Source organism: Ovis aries, chromosome 24 (assembly GCF_016772045.2).
Source record: "Ovis aries strain OAR_USU_Benz2616 breed Rambouillet chromosome 24, ARS-UI_Ramb_v3.0, whole genome shotgun sequence".
Classification (NCBI taxonomy): Eukaryota; Metazoa; Chordata; class Mammalia; order Artiodactyla; family Bovidae; genus Ovis; species Ovis aries.
The window spans coordinates 38,633,340-38,651,796 of record NC_056077.1 but is presented as its reverse complement, the minus strand read 5'-3'; the positions used below and the strand labels follow the sequence as shown (position 1 = coordinate 38,651,796).

General features: G+C 47.2%; 1 pseudogene; it reads right to left on the bottom strand.

Moving 5' to 3' along the window:
- Nucleotides 1-17,182: 17,182 nt before the first annotated feature.
- On the bottom strand, nt 17,183-18,000 carry LOC101116369 (protein FRG1-like; annotated as a pseudogene).
- Between the last annotated feature and the right edge of the window lie 457 nt (nt 18,001-18,457).

Below are 18,457 nucleotides of genomic sequence, written 5' to 3'. Positions count from 1 at the left end.
TGCATTTGTTTTCTGTGTCTATCTTGTAAATAAATTCATTTGTATCTTTTTTTTTCTTAGATTCCACGTGTAAGCGATGTTTCATGATATTTGTCTTTCTCTGTCTGACTTCACTTCGTGTGATAATCTCTAGGTCCATCCATGTTAAATGGCGTTACTTCCTTCTTTCTCGTGGCTGAATAATATGCCACTGTGTGTGTATACCACATTTTCTTGATCCATTCATCTGGTTGGGCTGCCTCCGTGTCTTGATTTTTGTAAATAATGCTTCTGTGATCCCCAGGGTGCATGAATCTTTTCGAATCAGAGAAAAACTGTATTTTAGAATGAAGAACCTTCCCCCTGACCTTTCTGTGCTGAATTCCAAGCGTTTTATTGTCCAGTGGCCATGGGTCTTGACGTCTCTTTCAATCTTGCACCTCTGGAAACATGTCATCTTGTAGGAGGCTGTCACCCAGCCTGGGTCTATAGGAGAGGGGTGTGTGCTACAGGTCAGACTCGGGTTGGAAGCGCGACCTTGGTGCTCGAGTTCACTGGGGTCGAGACGATTCATGGGAACATCCTGTACCGACCCCCTGCAGAGCCACGTGGGGACTCAGAACGTGAGAGAGGACAGCGTGAGGCATGGAGGCGGGTCTCGGAAGCCATTGCCCCTAGACCTTCGGCCCCTTCCAGCTCCAGGCTGGACTCGGCCTCCCCCTCATCACCTCTAAAAATAGGATTTGGAAGTTCTCCCCCGTGTGACATAATGCATCTCTGGATCACAGGCAGGAAGTGAATGCTTTCCTGCCAGGCCAGCCGGGTCCCCGGGAGGTGGGCTGGGAGAGACATTCCTCTTCTGTTTCACCATAGACCGTTTCGGGGCACTTACTCTAAGCCTGCTTTCTTCAGTCTGAAAACACGGCTTCTCTTTGAAATTACGCAGCAAAACAGACGGCCTGGTTCTGGGTGATCCTGGATGTTTAGATGTTATGAACAACGTGTAGTCGAGTATGAGTCATCATCCCCTCCGCCTGCCGGAACTCTGTCCTGGGCTTGGGGGGACGCGTAAAAGCGGTGAGGGCATCTCAGGGAACGCACGCAGAGCCTCCAGCGATGAGCACAGACAGCAGAGTTTGGCTCCTTGACCCAATGGGTGCTGAAGAATTTGGTGAAACAGACTGGAGCTGGCGGGTCGAGGCTCGCGGCGCAGGATAACAGGGATACTGGTTTTCCGGGATCGGCAGTGAGAAGCGAAGGTTTTCAGTGCCTTGCAGCTGCGCATCAGGTTCTAAGGGTGAGCAAGACAGGAGTTGTTCTGTCCATCCGCGGGTTGGGGAGAAAAGTGACTCTCAGACCTGTGAGTGCTGAGGAATCTCCCAGGGGCTGCGGGGCATCCCGGAAGTGGCTCTCAGACCCCTGTTCACTCCCCGGCCAGTGCCCTGGATACGGACCGGTGCTTCTAACACAGGAGCCTCCGCTCAGCCCAGCTAACTGGTTCACGGAGGCTTGCCAAACGCCTGCGGGAAGCCGGCCAGGCCTGTTCCAGGAGCTGCAGTTTGCAACAGACGACTCTTTTGAGATGCTGTTTCTGGGCTGATGGAGCAGGGTGTCACCTCTCTGTCCTGGGCAGAGACTGGAGCACCCCTAAACCCCTTGTCCTTCCAACCCATGAGATCCAAAGCTCCCCAGTCTTGGATGAAGCCAGCCCTCCGACACCTCTGCCCTTTAAAAGCAGAGAGGCTGACAGTCTGGTCCCGCCTGTGCCCTGGCCTGCACCCCTCTCGCCCAGCGGCCCCCGAGCTCTCATTGCGTCATCCAAGTCCTTCCTCCCCTCTGTGGCTGAGGGCCATTTCCTGCCGCCGCCCTGAACACCAGCACCAGCCTTGCGCTCCTTTCCTCAGCTATTTGCCCAAGAAAGACCCTTCTTGTGTGTGCCCGCTGTTGATTCAGTCATGTTCAACTGTTTGTGACCCCGTGGACCATAGCCTGCCAGGTTCCTCTGTCCATGGGATTCTCCAGGCAAAAATTCTGGAGTGGGTCACCATGCCCTCCTCCAGGGGAATCTTCCCAACCCAGGGATCGAACCTGCATCTCTTACGTGTCCTGAATCGGCAGGCAGGTTCTTTACCACTTGTGCCAGCTAGGAAGCCCAAGACCCTTTTCACTGCCCTCAGCTGTCTAAAACAAACTGTGAAAACAAACAGGGAACAAGAGATGAGAGTCAGGTTTTGCTCCGCTGCTTGAAGTAATTTGTTATAAGTTCTAATGGAAGCAAAACCCCACTCAAGATGATAAATGGGGGGAAGCCACAGTAATTGGATTTGCTGTTAAGTGGGTGTATTGCTACCAAATTGGACAGAAAATTACTGGGGACTCTTGGAGTGAGGATGATGGCGTCTCCGATGGTGGGGATGGGGCCTCGCCCTCCCTCTCTCGCTTCTTCCCGGTTGGCTGCAGCCTCCATGTTTTCCCCGAGGTTCCTGGGTCCCTGCAGACCATCTGGCTCTCGGGGGCACCCAGCCCGCCTGGTGGTCGCAGCCTGGCACTTTTGTTTTTTTTCCAATTCTGACTCTGATTGCTCGAGATTCCCCATCGGATCCCCATCAGATCAGACAGTTGCCACACTTCCCGTCATCACCCGCCCCCCAAACAGGAGTGCTTGTTGTGTTGAAGATGTCACTGTTTTTACTGTGGGGGAAAAGGAGTATACAAGCTGGCAAGGAAGAGAAAACGGGGGTGGGGAGGTACTATTTAATGGGGTGGAGTTTCAGCTGGGGTCAATGTCTGAGCTCTGCAGATGACCGTGTGGATGGTTGTGCGACAGGGTGAATGGACTCAAAGCCCCTGAACTGGACGCGTACAGATGGCAAACGTCATGTTACCTATTTTACCAGGATAAAAACTTAAAAAAAAAATCTTTTTTGAATGGAGAAATAAGTTTCTGGGATCTTGAGCGATCTGTCTCAATCAGGAGGCCAGAGGCTCCAGGCATCCTTTCTCTCTTGGAGCCCTCTCTGCCTGTCTCTGCCTCTCTCCCGGCCTCTGTCTCTACTTCTGTCTTTGTCTCTGTCTGTCTCTGTCTTTCTCTTACTCTCTTACTTGAGTTGCCTCCAAACCCTTCCTATCCTCTGGTTCCCCAGCCACAGACCTTAACCATCTGTTAAGGACTGAACTGTGCCTTCCCCGAATCATGTGTTGAAGCCCAACCCCCAAGGTGGCATTTGGGGGTGGTTCCTTGGGGAGGTAAATAAGTTTGGATGAGGCCATGAAGGTACAACCCCCACGGTAGGATTAGTGTCTTCATAAGAGGAGGAAGAGGGACTCCCCTGGTGGTCCTGAGGCTAAGATACCATGTTCCCAATGCAGGGGCCCGGGTTTGATTCCCAGGTCAGGAAACTAGATTCCACATGCCGCAACTAAAGATCACACATCCCTCGTGCCACCACTAAGACTTGCACAGCCAAATAAAAAAGTCTTTTTAAAGGGGAAGAAACTGGAGTTCACGCCCTCCCCCGCCTCTCTCTCTCTCCGGCTTGGGAGGACACAGCAGGAAGGCGACCGGCTGTAAGCTGGCCATCTATGAGCCGGGAAGAGGGCCCTCACCAAAAGCCAGGTCTTCTTGACCTTAGACTCCAGCCTCCATATCCGTGAGAAATAGATGTCAGTTTAAACCGCCCAGCCTCTGGTCTTCGGCCGTAGCAATCCCATACGAGGCGGACACCTGTTCCCTGTGGGTGTGCAGACTTGGGGTCCCCCTTTCTGAGCCCTCTGCCTCTCAGAGGAAAGAGTGCCTGCAAGGATTGTTCCCTGCTTCCTAGAGGGTGTATCACTTCCCTCCTGGTTGCTATAGAGACCCATGGGGAGGTTCCCCATTTTCCCCATCCCCCAACCCCTGGCAACCACTTCCACTTTCTATCTCTATGAGTTTGACTTTTTCTTAGATTCCACATATAAGTGATATCATACTTGTATTTGTCTTTCTCTGTCTGGCTTATTTCACTTAACACTGTGCCCCTCAAGGTCCATCTGTGTGCTCAATCACCCACTTGTATCTGACTCTTTGCAACCCCACAGACTGTAGCCTGCCAGGCTCCTCTGTCCATGGGATTTCCCAGGCAAGACTACCGGAGTGGGTTGCCAGTTCCTTCTCCAGGGGAATCTTCCGGACCCAGGGATTGAACCTGTGTCTCCTCCACTTGCCGCCGGATTCTTTACCACTGAGGCACCTGGGAAGCCCCAAGGTCCATCCGTGTTCTAACAAATGACAGGATTTCCTTCTTCCTCACGGCTGAATAATATCCCATTCCTTATGCACCGCATCTTCTGAAGCCATTCGTCTGTGATGGGCACCTAGGCTGTTTCTCTATCTCGGCCATGGAGATTAATGCTGCTATGAACATGGCGGTTCCAATATCCTTTTTAAAATGTCCTTTGGCTCTATACCCAGGAGTGGGATTGCTGGATCATTTGGCAGCTCTATTTTTAATTCTTGAGGAACCTCCAAGCTGTTTTTCCTAGCGGCTGCACCGATTTACATTTCCAGTAACACTGCACAAAGGTTCCCTTTTCTCCACGTCCTCACCAACGCTTGTTATCTCCTGCCTTTCTGATCATCACCATCCTAACAGATGTGTGTGATAGCTCATTGTGGTTTTGATTTGCGTTTCCCTGATGCTCAGTGATGCTGAGCCTCTTTATGTACTCGGGGGTCATTTGCATGTCTTCCTTGGAAAAACGTATATTCAGTTCTCGTGCCCAGTTTTAAATCAATTTTTTTTTTTTTAACTCTATTTAGTTGTGAGAGTTCTTTGTATCTTTTGGATGCTAAGCCCTTATCAAGGGGCTGATTGCAACTATTTTCTCCCATTTTGGAGGCTGCTTTTTCATTTCATTTTCCTGGTGGCTCAAATGGTAAAGAATCTGCCTGCTGTGCAGGAGACCTGGGTTTGATCTCTGGGTTAGGAAGAGCCCCTGGAGGAGGGCATGGCAACCCACTCCAGTAATCTTGCCTGGAGAACCCCATGGAGAGAGGAGCCTGGTGGGCTGGAGTCCAGGGGGTCGCAAAGAGTCGGACACGACTGAGGGACTAACACTTTTCATTTCATGGATGCTCTCACTTGGTGGGCAGGAGCTTTGGAGTTAGCAGAGGCCCATTTGTTTATCTCTGCTCTTTTTGCGCCGTCTTTGTGTCCATTGCCAGCCTTTGATCTTCGCACCAGATCAGACTAAGCTGAGAGCTGGTCAGTCCTAGAGCCTCACTTCTGAAGAAGCTGTTGGCTCTGCTTCTTCCACGGGGCCTCGTCCAGGTTTCGTTGTTTAGAGGTTCTTTTTAGCTGGCTGGACCGGTGTTTGAGGTAAATCGTGTGGGTAATTACGCAGCATTATTTTTTTTAATGATCATGACTATTTTCAACTGGGTATAAGTTCTTAGGCAGAAACATTTCCTTTTTAAGGCGCCGTTTTTCTGGCAGTTAAGAAGACTAATCTGAAAGATTAGCCAAAATAGCTGCTTGTTGAATCGCTTGAGTCTGGGAAAGACGGGTGCTACTTCTGTTCAGTGACGCTCGCTGGGGTGAAAAGGGAGGAGAGACCCAGGATTGCTATGGACGCCTGTGAACAGTGAGCTCCTTTCTAGAACCAAGATTTCTTTGTTTCTCTTTCTTTCTTCCTTTTTAAAAACTAGAAAACTCACCTTCATCCACGATTAAGAACATAAACTTGACCCAGAGACCCATCCCCCCAAGTTCAAGCTAAAGAAAGTCCATTGAGCCTCCCTGGGTGGCCCCGTGGTTAGACCGCCCTCTCCCAATGCAGTGGGCACAGGTTCAATTCCTGGTTGGAGAACTAAGATCCTGATGCTGCATAGCATGTCCAAAAAAAAAAAAAAAGAATCACTGGAAATAATAAGTGCAGACTGCCAGATCCTTTCCCAAGAGAGCTCGATTTAGAAGAATTGGGGAGGCCCTGGAATCTGCATCTTTTCATTCATCCCAGGTGGTTTATAGACTGCACTTTCTGAAACAGTGATAAATACAGATGTCCAGAGTCATCTGATTTTTATTAATCCATCAGATCAAAGGATGGAGAACTGTTTTTTGGACACAAGTTGAAAGATATGTTTAAAATAGTTCAATAAAGTCCCAAAGAATTCATCCCCATAAAATATAGGTTAAATGAAAATGGAAGAAATATTTTTAAATTTTTGATGAAAGTAGGTTTTGTTAATCCAGAGGAATTTTATGATCTGTCCCCATATGAGTTTTTTAAAAAATGTTTATTTATTTGGCTGCACTGGGTCTTAGTTGTTGTAAGCTAACTCTGACCTGTGACAGGTGGGACCTAGTTCCCTGACCGGGGATCGGATCCAAGCCCCTTGGCATTGGGAACGTGGCGTTTTAACCACTGGACTACCCAGGAAGTAGTACCCAGGAAGTACTCCAGGAAGTCCCCCCATGTGAGGTTTTTTTTTTTTTTAACTTTGAACAAGTAATAATTCTAGATTTCACAGGAAGTTGCCAAAATGTATAGGAAGGTGCTCTATACCTTCAAACAGTTTTGTCCAATGGAGACATCTTGCATGACTATCGTAAGATAATATTTTTCTATGCAGATAGTAACATCCATGTAGATAGTAGACATGAAGTATAATAACTGGGAAACTCACATTGGTATAATCTACAGAACCAGTTTAGATTTCACTAGTCTTACTTGTGTGTGTGCGTGTGTGTATATGCGCCTGTGTGCAATTTTATCACGCATGCTGATTCATGTGAACACCATCACGACTGAGACACAGAGTTGTCCCATCAGCACAAGGGGTCTGCGTGATAAGGTATCTCTTTCTGCCGCACTTACTCTTCTTCCTGCCCCGCCACGGCTGGGCAGCCGCTAGTTCTAACCCGGTTTCTGTCGCCGTGACAGGATCATACAGCAGGTAACTTTGCGACGCTGGCTTTTGTAGCTCAGCATAATTCTCAGCTGTTGTACTGTATTCAGCCTTTAGTCTTTAACACCGCTCCAAGGTATGGATACATCACAGCTTGTGTGACCATTCACCTGTTCCCGGACACTTTCACTGTTTCCACTTCAGGTTGTTACGGGTAGAGCTGCTATGAACATTCAAGCACAGGTTGCGTATGAACACAGATTTCCATTTTGCTGGGATGAATGCCCAGGAGCGCAATTGCTGGGTCATATGGAAAGAACATATTTAGTTTTGTAAGAAACCTCCAGACTGGTTCCCAAAGTGGCTATCTCATTTCGCATTCCCACCAGCCATGGATGTGTGATCTGGTTTCTCCACATCATCACCAGCATTTGGTATTGTCACTATTTTTAATTTTAGCCGTTCTGACACACACATAGTGATATTTCATTGTGGTCTTCATTTGCATTTCCTCAGTGACTAATGATGCTGAACATCTTCTCATGTGCTTGGCGTCTCTACACTTTTTGTTGAAATATCTATGTAGTTTTTTGCCCATTTTAAAATTAGGTTTCTTTTTCCTTTTTTTTTGGCCATACCTCAAGGCTTGTGGATCTTCATTCCCTGATTAGGGATTGAATCACAGAAGTAAAAGTGCCGAGTCCTAAGCACTGGACTGCCAGGTAATTTCCCTAGATTCCTTGTTTATTTTTCTGTATAGAGTGTTTTTTACTGTTGAATTTTGATAGACATTTATGTATTCTAGATATTCCATTGAAAACATCTTTATTTTCCTTTCTGATCACAGAGGTCATTATTTTTAAACTTCCAGCACTTCTGAAATATATGATATAGAATGTGAAAGTTCTCTGATATTCTAGCAGAGATGCAACCATATTAACTGATATCAGAGGATTTTTTTTTCTTTTGCATGTACTATAAACCTATTCATGTAAATACTTTTTTTTAAACCAAAATGAGATGAATGCAAACTGCTCTACAATGCTTTTTTTTTCCATTTCATAAGGTATCCTAGACATCTTTTCTCACGGCTGTTAGAGACCTACCTCCTATTTTTTAACATCTGCATAATAGTTCAGTTGTTCATGTGAAACTTCAAAACTACAATGAAAGCATTCACTTGAAAGCCAGGAAAGTTCCCATTGTATTTTGTTTCATTTACGTTGGAGATTTATCATCCTGAAGCACACGGCTGTTCAGTCCCTTAGGAGCCAAGACAACACCCAGGTTTAACTGAGCTCGTGCTTGAAACTGAGGTATCAGTCATGTGTACCAATGGTTTGTTCGGTTTTTCTCAAGTTTCCTTAAGGGCCTGTGACCCTCCTTTCCCCGAGTGTTTTTTTTTTCTAGACGCCTTTGACTCTGGTGTGGGTTAAGCAGCAGGAAGAAGCAGGCCTGGGCGTCAAGCTACAGCCAGCCCTGGGAACACAGCTTTGGGTTCTTTTCATGGCGGCTTTGTGGAAATTGATCTGACGTTTTACACAAAAGCTTCTTCCTCTCCTTCTGATTTAGATGAACAGTCGAAGTCCCAGGCATCTGCCTGTAATGCCCGAGACCCAGGTTCCATCCCTGGGTTGGGAAGATCCCCTGGAGAGGCAAATGGCAACCCACTCCAGTATTCTTGCCTGGAGAATCCCCATGCACAGAAGGGCCTGGTGGGCGACAGTCCATGGGGTTGCCGGGTCGGACACGACTGAGTGACTAACACTTTGACTTCTCGAAGTCCCAGTACTGCCTCCGAGGCTCCAGGTCACTGGCTACCGGTTCTCTGCTGACCTCCCCGCCTCCTGGCTGACCCCAGCCTCCGCACCCTCCGGGTCCCTCCTCAGAGCCTGCTTCTTTGAGCTACTCCCCCCACCCTCCCCCATGGTGGCCCCCACTTCCTCTCCCCCTCCAAGTCTTTGCTCCTTAAACAAAACAGCTTCGATACTTTTAAGTATAGTCTGTTTATCAAGATGAGTCAGTGGTGCGACCTTCTAGTTGACACTTGCTGCCAACAGAAAGGCTTGGGGAAAATGTTTCAGTAGTGTGAAGTGTAGCTTTTTTATTTTAATGCCCCAATTTTTAAATAAGTCCCTGCACGGCGTGCAAGACCTTGGTTCTCTGACCAGGGATCGAATTCATGCTCTCTGCAGGGAGAGGGGCCAGTCCTAACCCCCATGGCCAGGAAGACCCTAAGGCTCTTGGATACTGTATTCAGAATATTCACCTCCCTCTATTTCCGATAACAGAAGGAGATACATAAGTGATCTTTTTGTTTTCTTTTATTTGGCCCTGCTTTGCAGCCTTTGGGATCTTAATTCCCCCGTCAGGGGTCAAACCCAGGCCCCCCCCCCCCCCCCACCCACCCAACCCCGGCAGTGAGAGCAGAGTCCTAACCACTGGACTGCCAGGGAAGCCCCTTACAGGACCTTCTTTGCGCTAATATTCTTCCCCTCAATCATTGGAAACATCATTCTCTCTCCAGAGCAGCTAAAAATCCTCTTATCAGTTGAATATGAATTGAAGGATGCACAGGACTCTGACTGCTCTCCTTCCGAGGGTGATCTCTATTCACAAATTTGGTTTCTCCACAGACCTTATTATCAGGAAGGTTTGAGTTGTGGCTGGCGTGCTGCGATTCACGGGGTCACAAAGAGTCAGACATGACTGAGCGACTGAACTGAGCGGAACTGAAAATACACCTAAGACAACGTTTCACCACTTTAACCAGTTGTAAGCATCCCGTTGAGGGGCATTAAGGACATTCACACTGTCAGGCACCCATCACCGCCCTCGTCTCCAGAACTCATTTCATCTTCCCCAACTGTAGCCCTGCTCCCGTTAAACACTCACTCCCGGTTCACTGCCCCCACCCCCAGCCCCTGGCGCCCACTCTTCTACTTTCTGTCCCTATGAATATGTCCTCCGGGAACTTTATAGAAGTGGGCTCACACAGTATCAGTCCTTTCGTGTCTGGTTTATTTCACTCAACATCACGTCCTCAAGGTACACCCGCGTTGCAGCAGCTGCCAGAATCTCCTTTCTTTCTAAAGCTGAAGAGCATTCCGTTGCATGGATGGACACATTCTGTTTACCCATTCATCCGTCTGTGCACAAGAGCTGCGTCCGTTTTTCGACTGTTGTGAATAATGCCTCGTTGTCTTTTCGTTTAGTGTAAAGTTATGTTCCACAAGTGCAGGAATTGTCTGTTTCGACCGTGGATGTAGGCACTTACTGAATGAGTGACTGCAATGGTGCTCGCCTCTTTGCCCACTGCTGTGGCTGGGGGGCTGTGTTCAAAGGCTCTCCAGCCGTCGTGCGTTAGAGGTTCTAGGCCCGTTTGGCCAGCACTTTGTCCAGGTGCCTGCCCATTCGTCCATTCATATCTATTCTGCTTTTACTATATGCTGGGCCCTGAGCCAGACACAGGACACATGGTGAGCAAAACCAGGCCAAGTCCCTGATTTCTGGGCTCTAACAGGGGACACAGACATCGTCAGATAATCGCACAGACTTCTTGTTAAAGAGAGCCATGGAAAGGCATTTCTCCTCCGCGTTTTTTCCACTGGATCCAAGTAGCTCACTTGTTCTTTTTTACTGTTGAGTTTTGAAAATTCCTTATGTATTCTCAATACGAGTCCTTTGTTGGCTGTGTGATTTGCAAATAATCTCTCCCAGTCTGTGATGTGTCTTTTCATCCCCTTATCAGCGTCTTCTGTAGAGCAAATCTCTTTAGTTTTAATGAGGTCCAATTTATCCCTTTTTTTCCCTTTATGGAAATCAGATGATCTTTTTTTTTTTTTTTCGCTCGTAAGACATGACATGGTAGGCACTTAGCACATTCAGAATATTGGGCAACCGTCACTGCTGTCTAGTTCCAGACGTTTTCATCAGTCCAGGAGGAAACCCCAAGCTCATTCCCTCCTCTGCACAGCCCGTTTTCCACCCCTGTGCCTCTGCCACCATTTCACAGATAATGAAACTATGCGATGACCTCTCGCGTCTGGCTTCTTTCACTGAGTATGATATTTCAGACGACAGAGTTTTGATCAGACTCGTGGCTCTGCAGTGACCGTCTGCACTCCTGTTGGGTCCTCCATCAGCATAACTTTTTTGGGGGGGAGCCACACCGTGTGACTTGTGGGATCTCAGTTCCCTGACCAGGGACTGAACCACCTGGCCCCTTTATTTATTTGGCTGCCTCGGGTCTTAGTTGCGGCGTGCTGGATCCTCGCTGTGGCACACGGGCCCCGGAGTGCCCGGGCCCTGGAGTGCACAGGCTCAGCTGCTCTATGGCACCTGGAGTCTTAGTTCCCCGACCAGGGTTTGAACCCGTGTCCCCTGCATTGCAAGGTGGATTCTTAACCACGGGACCAGCAGGGAAGTCCCTCTGTCTCCTTTTATATCTGAATCTGGCCACTCCTCCCTGTCCATCTCCTCTTCCACCATCCAAGCTTGTGCCCACATCTTTGCTGCTCCTGCTGCTGAGTTGCTTCAGTCATGTCTGACTCTGCGCTACGGACCAGAGTCTGCCAGGCTCCTCTGTTCAGGGGATTCTCCAGGCAAGAATACTGGAATGGGCTGCCATGTGCTCCTCCAGGGGATCTTCCCGACCCAGGGATCGGATCCTCATTTCTTACCTCTCCTGCTTTGGCAGTCAAGTTCTTTACCACTAGGCCTTTGTCTTTGACCTGCATCAAATTCCAAACTTGCTTTTCTGCCTCCTTTTCTTAACCCTCCAATCCTCCCTCCTCCCACACACGTCTTTCCAAAACGCAAACGTGACCCAATCCCCTTTCCCAATCCTTACCCAAGTAATGACTTCCAGGCACCTCTCATCAAAGTCTGGGGTAGTTAATCACTACATTAAAAGGCTCACGGTGTGGGGAAATGTAACTCACAGTCAGGAGGTGCTTTACCTCACTTTATCCCAGCCCACTCTTCATCCTGCCTGGAAAAAAAAAAAAAAAAAGAATGTGATGGAGCTCAGAGCATATGGTATTTTTAGAAACGGAAAGTAGGTTCTTTACTTGGGAAACATATAAGTATTCTAAGTCCACCCATCCATGAAAAAATCACCTTCAAACCCTCCAGGCCCTGAGGATTCCAGATAGAAAGGTAAAAAAATGGTATATTGTTAATTAGTCATTTAGTTGGAAATGGACAAATTAGGTGCTTTTTTCCCCCTGTTTTTCGGGTGCACTGCATAGCTTGTGAGGTTTTAGTTCTCCAACCAGGGATCGAACTCGCCGCCTCTGCAATGGAAATGCACTTTCTTTCTCTGGCGGTGTCAAGCCTTAGTTGAGGCCCGTGGGGGTCTTCACTGGGGCCCGTGGGGTCTCCACCGGGTCACGTGGGGTCTTCTCACCGCAGGGCATAGACTCTAGTTGCAGTGCTTGGGCTCAGTACCTGGGGCAGGTGGGCTTAGTCGCTCTGCGGCATGTGGGATCTCAGTTCCCTGACCAGGGATCAGACCCCAGTTCCCGGCATTGCAAGGCGGCTTCTGGACCACCAGGGAAGTCCCAGTCCTGTGCTTTTCAACCACACAGCAGCTCTTTGGGGGGTCAGCAATGAAAACAAGGATTTGGCCGGGGACGCTGGGTGCATGAGGCCAGGTGATCAGATCCAGGCATTCAAAGGTCCCTAGTGACAAATAAACATTTGCCTCATGGAACCCGACCACCCAGCATCTCCCCAACATTCACCTTTTAAGTGTCAGCAAGTGAAACAGATAGAACCTTGAGCTTAAAACGGGATGCTTGCTTTTTGGCAAATCCATTGTAACGACCATCGGTCTTCAGAGGTTGTTTTTCACTGACCCTTTGGAATTTGCGGCTGCACTTAGGTGTGCCTTCAAATTGTAGCTGTTTCAGAAATTCACATCAGGAGAACTTCCTTGCTGGTTACTTACACGGTATGTGGTAAGACCATTTGGGAAATTTAATAACATTTCATAGTCAACCAAACAAATGAGAAAAGCCTTTTCAGAGGAGGAAAATGGAAATAACTTTTTAAAATGCCCTTTGTCTTTTAACCATGAAATTTTGCCTTGACTGAGGCTGCTTGCCACTGTCATTTTTAGAGCTAAGGTCTCCTGCATAAAAGCCGAAAATTCTTCTGTTGAAAGGCACTTCCTTCTGCTATTTTATCACCTTCCTGGTTTTGTCTAATCTCACCCAGATTACGGTCGTATTTCTTGGCTTTTTTTAATGTGCACATTAAAATTTCAAACACAGAGTCTTTGTTCTGCGGTCTTGACTTCTCATGTACCCTTAGACATATTTTGGGACTCTTACAAAGAAGAATGTTTTGCTTTAAATGATCTTATGTCTTTAAGCCTACTTTGTCATGTTCAACTTCTCAAATTTTCATGCATTCTGATGAGGTATTCTATTTAAAGAGTATTTTGTTTTAATTAAGCCCATCTTAAGAGACATTTGGTTTTTGCCAAGAATGTGCTTTCTCCCTTACAAATCAGTTATATTTATAACATTCATAAACTAACTTACTAGCAAAGGCAAAATCTCAGCTGCACTGTGGCTGTGTCTTCTAAGTTCATGGGGAATCCAAGGGAAAAAGAACAGGTTAAGCGAAATCAAGACAAATAAAGACACTTAAACACACGTGGACTTTATTTCCAATAGTTTTTTTCTTCTGAAATACTGGGTTTTAAAGTTGTTTTATAGAAAAATTTCTCATCTCTGAAAAGAAGGCGGAGGGTAGGTTGCTATGTTTGTGAGCAAACTGCGGAGAAAACTACATTGGAAATTCTAATTCTTCCTTTGTTCTATTAGGCTGCATCTAAAAATTCAAGTTTATCTTTTCCTGAATATGACAATAAACACCCACATAATAGAGTATATAGAAAATAACAGAAAAATAGAGACAAGAAAATGAAAGTCATCTATCTCTTATCAAAAGGCAGCCAGTGTTACTATTTTGGTCTATTTCGTTCGTAATATTTTACATGTAGCTTTCTTATGTGGTTAGGGTCATATCATATACAATAACTGTTTTGTCCTGTTTGTTTATTGTGGTAAAAATACACATAACAAAACCCGTCATTTGCGCCGCCTTAAATGCGCGCTGCAGTGGCGGTGAGTACATTCACAGTGTTATGCACTCATCACCGCCTGTGTGTGCCACGCATGCACGCTCAGGTCGTGTCCAGCTCTTTGTGACCCCATGGATTGTAGCCCACCAGGCTCCTCTGTTCATGGAATTTTCCACACAAGAGTACTGGCATGGGTTGCCATTTCCTTCCCCAGGGAATCTCCCCAACCCAGGAATCGAACCCGAGTCTCCTGCATCTCCTGCGCTGGCAGGCAGGTTCAGGAGACAGCTTGTTTCCAATCCTCCGGGACAGGCAAACGAAGTGTCTCTAATTAGGTGTGCCTCTTATTAAATGCCACACCTCAATGGATAGTTCTTGCCGAGGTGTGTGGAGGGAAAGGTGAAGAAGTAAAATGTGCCTCCAAGGTCACAGGCACTCAGACCTGCCTGGTGGGATGCAGACGGAAAAGTCCTCCAGCAACTGAGCTACAGCTTGTGTCTTTGCCACGGGACTTCTCACGGCATCCTGAAACGCCACTTCTTGCTTCCAGGGAAGAGTAGCTGGGATTTAGACTGGTAAACAAGTCAACTCTTGGTTGTCAGTGATGGCCGGGGACAAGGATGCTGCATAAGTAAACGGGTAACGGTCAAGTGCATTTTAGCTACTATCATTGTAACTTCTTTCCCTACCAAATTTTCCCTGAGTAGCAAAATGGGATTATTTGGAAGGTGGTTCCTTTCTTCTGGGCTTCCCTTGTGGTTGAGCTGGTAAAGAATCCGCCTGCAATGTGGGAGACCTGGATTCCATCCCAGGGTTGGGAAGATCCCCTGGAGAAGGAAAAGGCTACCCACCAGTATTCCGGCCTGGAGAATTCCATGGACTGTATAGTGCGTGGGGTTGCAAAGAGTTGGACTCAACTGAGCGACTTTCACTTTCACTTTTCTTTCTTCTATTTTTTTCTTCTTTCCTGGTCTTGTGGGGTGTGGACAGTCCAAGGGCTGGGTACTCATTGTCCAAGAAAGAAGTAGCTACAAAGATGTTAGATGAGAATACCTCTGTAGACTATAGAAGAAGTCTAAAGAAGAAATACAGATGGCCCATAGACACACGAAAAGATGCTCAACATTGCTAATTACCAGAGAAATGCAAATTAAAACTATAATAAGGTACCACCTCATACCGATCAGAATGACTATCATTAAAAACCCTACAACTAACAAATGCCAGAGAGGATGGGGAGAAAAGGGAACCCTCCTACACTGTTGGTGGGCATGTGAGTTGGTGCAGCCACTATGGAAAACAGTACTCAGGAAAGTAAAGATAGAATTACCATATGATCCAGCAATCCCACTCCTGGACATATGTCTCGACAAAACTCTAATTCAAAAAGATACTGTACCCCTCTGTTCATAGCAGCACTATTCACAATAGTCAGGACATGGAGACAATCTAAATGTCCCTCGACCGATGAATGGACAAAGAAGTCATGGCGCACGTATCAACGGAATACTACTCAGCCCTGAAAAGAAGGACAATGCCACTTGCAGCCACGTGGATGCAACTAAAGATGACCATACGAAGTGAAGCAAGTCGGAAAGAGAAAGACAAATAACATATGACGCTTATATGCAGAATCTAAAATACAACACGAATGAACCTGCCTACAAAACAGAAAGACTCACAGACACAGAGAACGGACTTCTGGTTGTCAAGGGGGAGGGGCCGGGGGACTGACGGAGTGCAAGGCTGGGGCTAGCAGATGTAAGTTATTGTCTATAGAATGAATGAACAACAAGGTCCTACTGTATAGCACAAGGAACTATTCCATCTCCTATGATAAACCATAATGGAAAGGGATATTTGAAAAAAGAATGCATGTATCTGTATAACTGAATCAATTTGCTCTTCAGCAGAAATCACCGCAACACTGTAAATCAACTGTACTTCAATAGAAAAACTGTTTAACGTTAGATGATGCACTAGAAATTATTAGGTGTCTCATGTGCTGTTTTTGGAAAACCAAAGTTCAATCTGATTTCATGGGAAGGCCCCTCTACCTTAGACCCCGGGCTCTGAGATTTCCGGACAGAAGGCAACCTTATGCTGTTTTATCTTCAGGATCAACTACCAGTCTGCTGCACGTCCAGTGCCCAGCTCAGTGGGCAGCTCCCCCTGGTTTCCGGTTGTGGGAGATTCAGGTGAGGGCCGGGGAGAAACCATCTTTCCTCTGCCATCCCCCATCTCTTTTCGTATTCTGGTTATTAATAATTAATTTTCCCCGTTAATTCCCAGTGCTCTGTTCCTTTGGATCAGGCCAAAGCACACTTTGCTTTTTCCTATTTCCTTTCACTCTAATCATGAAATCCCTCCAGGCTGAAGCTTCTTCTCAGAAACCTGGCAATTAGAAGAGGCAGCGGGTCTCTCGCCAACACTTCATTTGGAGCCGCGTCATCAATAATTAACCCCAAGTTGCGCTCAGCGCACAAATGCACCGAGTGCGATTGGCGAGGGCGCGGGCGCCTTCTCTCCTGGGTTTTTACCCGCGTTCACGAAATCCAGGAAGCGGACGCAGCCCGTTCCATTAGCAGGAGTGAGCTGTCCGCTCTGGAACACTTAGGAGACCGCAGCCCAGACGCCTCTCTCCTGCACTTCAACTTGAGAGTCGTTCGTGCAGCTGTTGTCTGAAACCCAGGACAGCGCTTTCTCCAACCAGCACCTCACAGGCACGCCGAGGCTGCAGCTGTCCTGCGCACGTTTTTATTTTGACTTCTTGCCTACTGAGTCGCATCCCTGGGGGTGTCGGTGGAGGGTGAAGGGTGGATGCCGAAGGGGCTGTAGTCACCTTGACCCAGATCCAGTCTGTGGCTAAAAGAGTCACTGTGAAACGGATCTAGATGGGTTGGTGGGCTTCTTTTTTTTTTTTTTCTTCCTTCCTTCTTTCCTCCCCTTCCTTCCAGGGAGGGAGCTGGGGAACTAGTGTTTAATGAGGACAGAGTTTCAGTTTGGGGAGATAACAAAGTTCTGGAGGTGGATGGTGGTGGTGGTGGTGGTGGTGGTTGTGTGACAACGTGAATGTACTTCCTTCCCCTGAACCATAACCTTCGAGATGGCTAACCTGTACATTGTATGTTGTGTAGATTTTCCCGCAAGAATGTACACAACAACAGATCTTTTTTTTATTCTTGTAAAAATACTGATTTTATTATTCAGAAAAAAACAAAAGGAGAAGACAGAAACAAAAATCCTGGTCATTTGCAGTATCTATCAGCTTTCAATTTGGCTCTCCTGTCCAGAAGTGTTTCATGCAAGAATCCATCTTTCTGGGCCTTTTTCGGAATTTTACTGTCTTCTTTGCTTATATTAAGCTGTGGTCCTGGCAGCTCTGGAATCTTTTCAGGTAATTGACTAAACACTGTTTGATATTTCCTTTGTCTTCTTCTGGAATATCATCTTTTTTCTTGGTTTCTCTTTTGGCACAAGATCTGATCTTTATCATTTCTTCTTCTCCTGCCGTTTTACTTTTCACTTCTATGTCTCCTGCTTCATTGCATCTAATAAAACAGCTATTGGAGGCCAGTAAAGCCGTTTTCCCATCTTGAAAGACAGGTTCTCACTGCTCTCTAGGTCCAGTTGCATCTGAATGCCCAACAAGAAGCCCGTCTGAATTTATACCTAGGTATTTTCCATAGCCAGATTTCAGGGCAATTCTGGAATCGGACAGTTTGGCACCTGTAAACTGCTCTGGAGGACTAGGGCCCTCATCAGCTTCTTTACGTGAAGCTCCCGGTGTGAAAAGTCCATTGTCGAGTGCGTGTATGTAGGTTCCTTTACCCATTTCAGTTGCTACGGGTCCGGAAATCTCACCGAGGTTTGCTACTGTCCACCATATTCCAACAACATCAGGCTGAGTTTCTCCATCCGCTTCTCTTTTCCTCTTCTCTGCGCTCTTTTTCTTCTTACTCTTGGCCTCGGTTCCCTTGGGCACGAGTTTGGTGGACTTCACATAGGAGTATTCGGCCATGGTCCTGGCCAAACACGTGAACTGGAGCAAGAATGGGCGAGGGAGGCACGAAAGTGGAGACGGAGCCCGAGCTCCCCGAAAACGCACGCACACAGTGGAGCGGGCACATCTCCACCCAATCCCAGGCCTTTTTTCATCCCAACGTGAAGTCCCAAATAGAGTGCCCAACGAACCATTTTAAAGTGCAAGTTCAGAAGCATTTAGCACGTTTGTGATGTTGTGGGACCACCACCTCTAACGTGCCCCCACACACTTTCATCACCCTCCAAGGGAAAGTCACACCCAGGAAGCAGGCACTCCTCATCCACCACACCCCCACCTCCCGAGACCTCCTCCTGACTTTCTGTGTCTATGTATTGACTTACTCGAGATATTTCACGTACACGGACTTCTGCAGCACGCGGTCTTTTGCTTCTGGCTTCTTTCGCAGGACGTCATGTTTTCGGGGTCCATCCACATTGTAGTGTGTGTC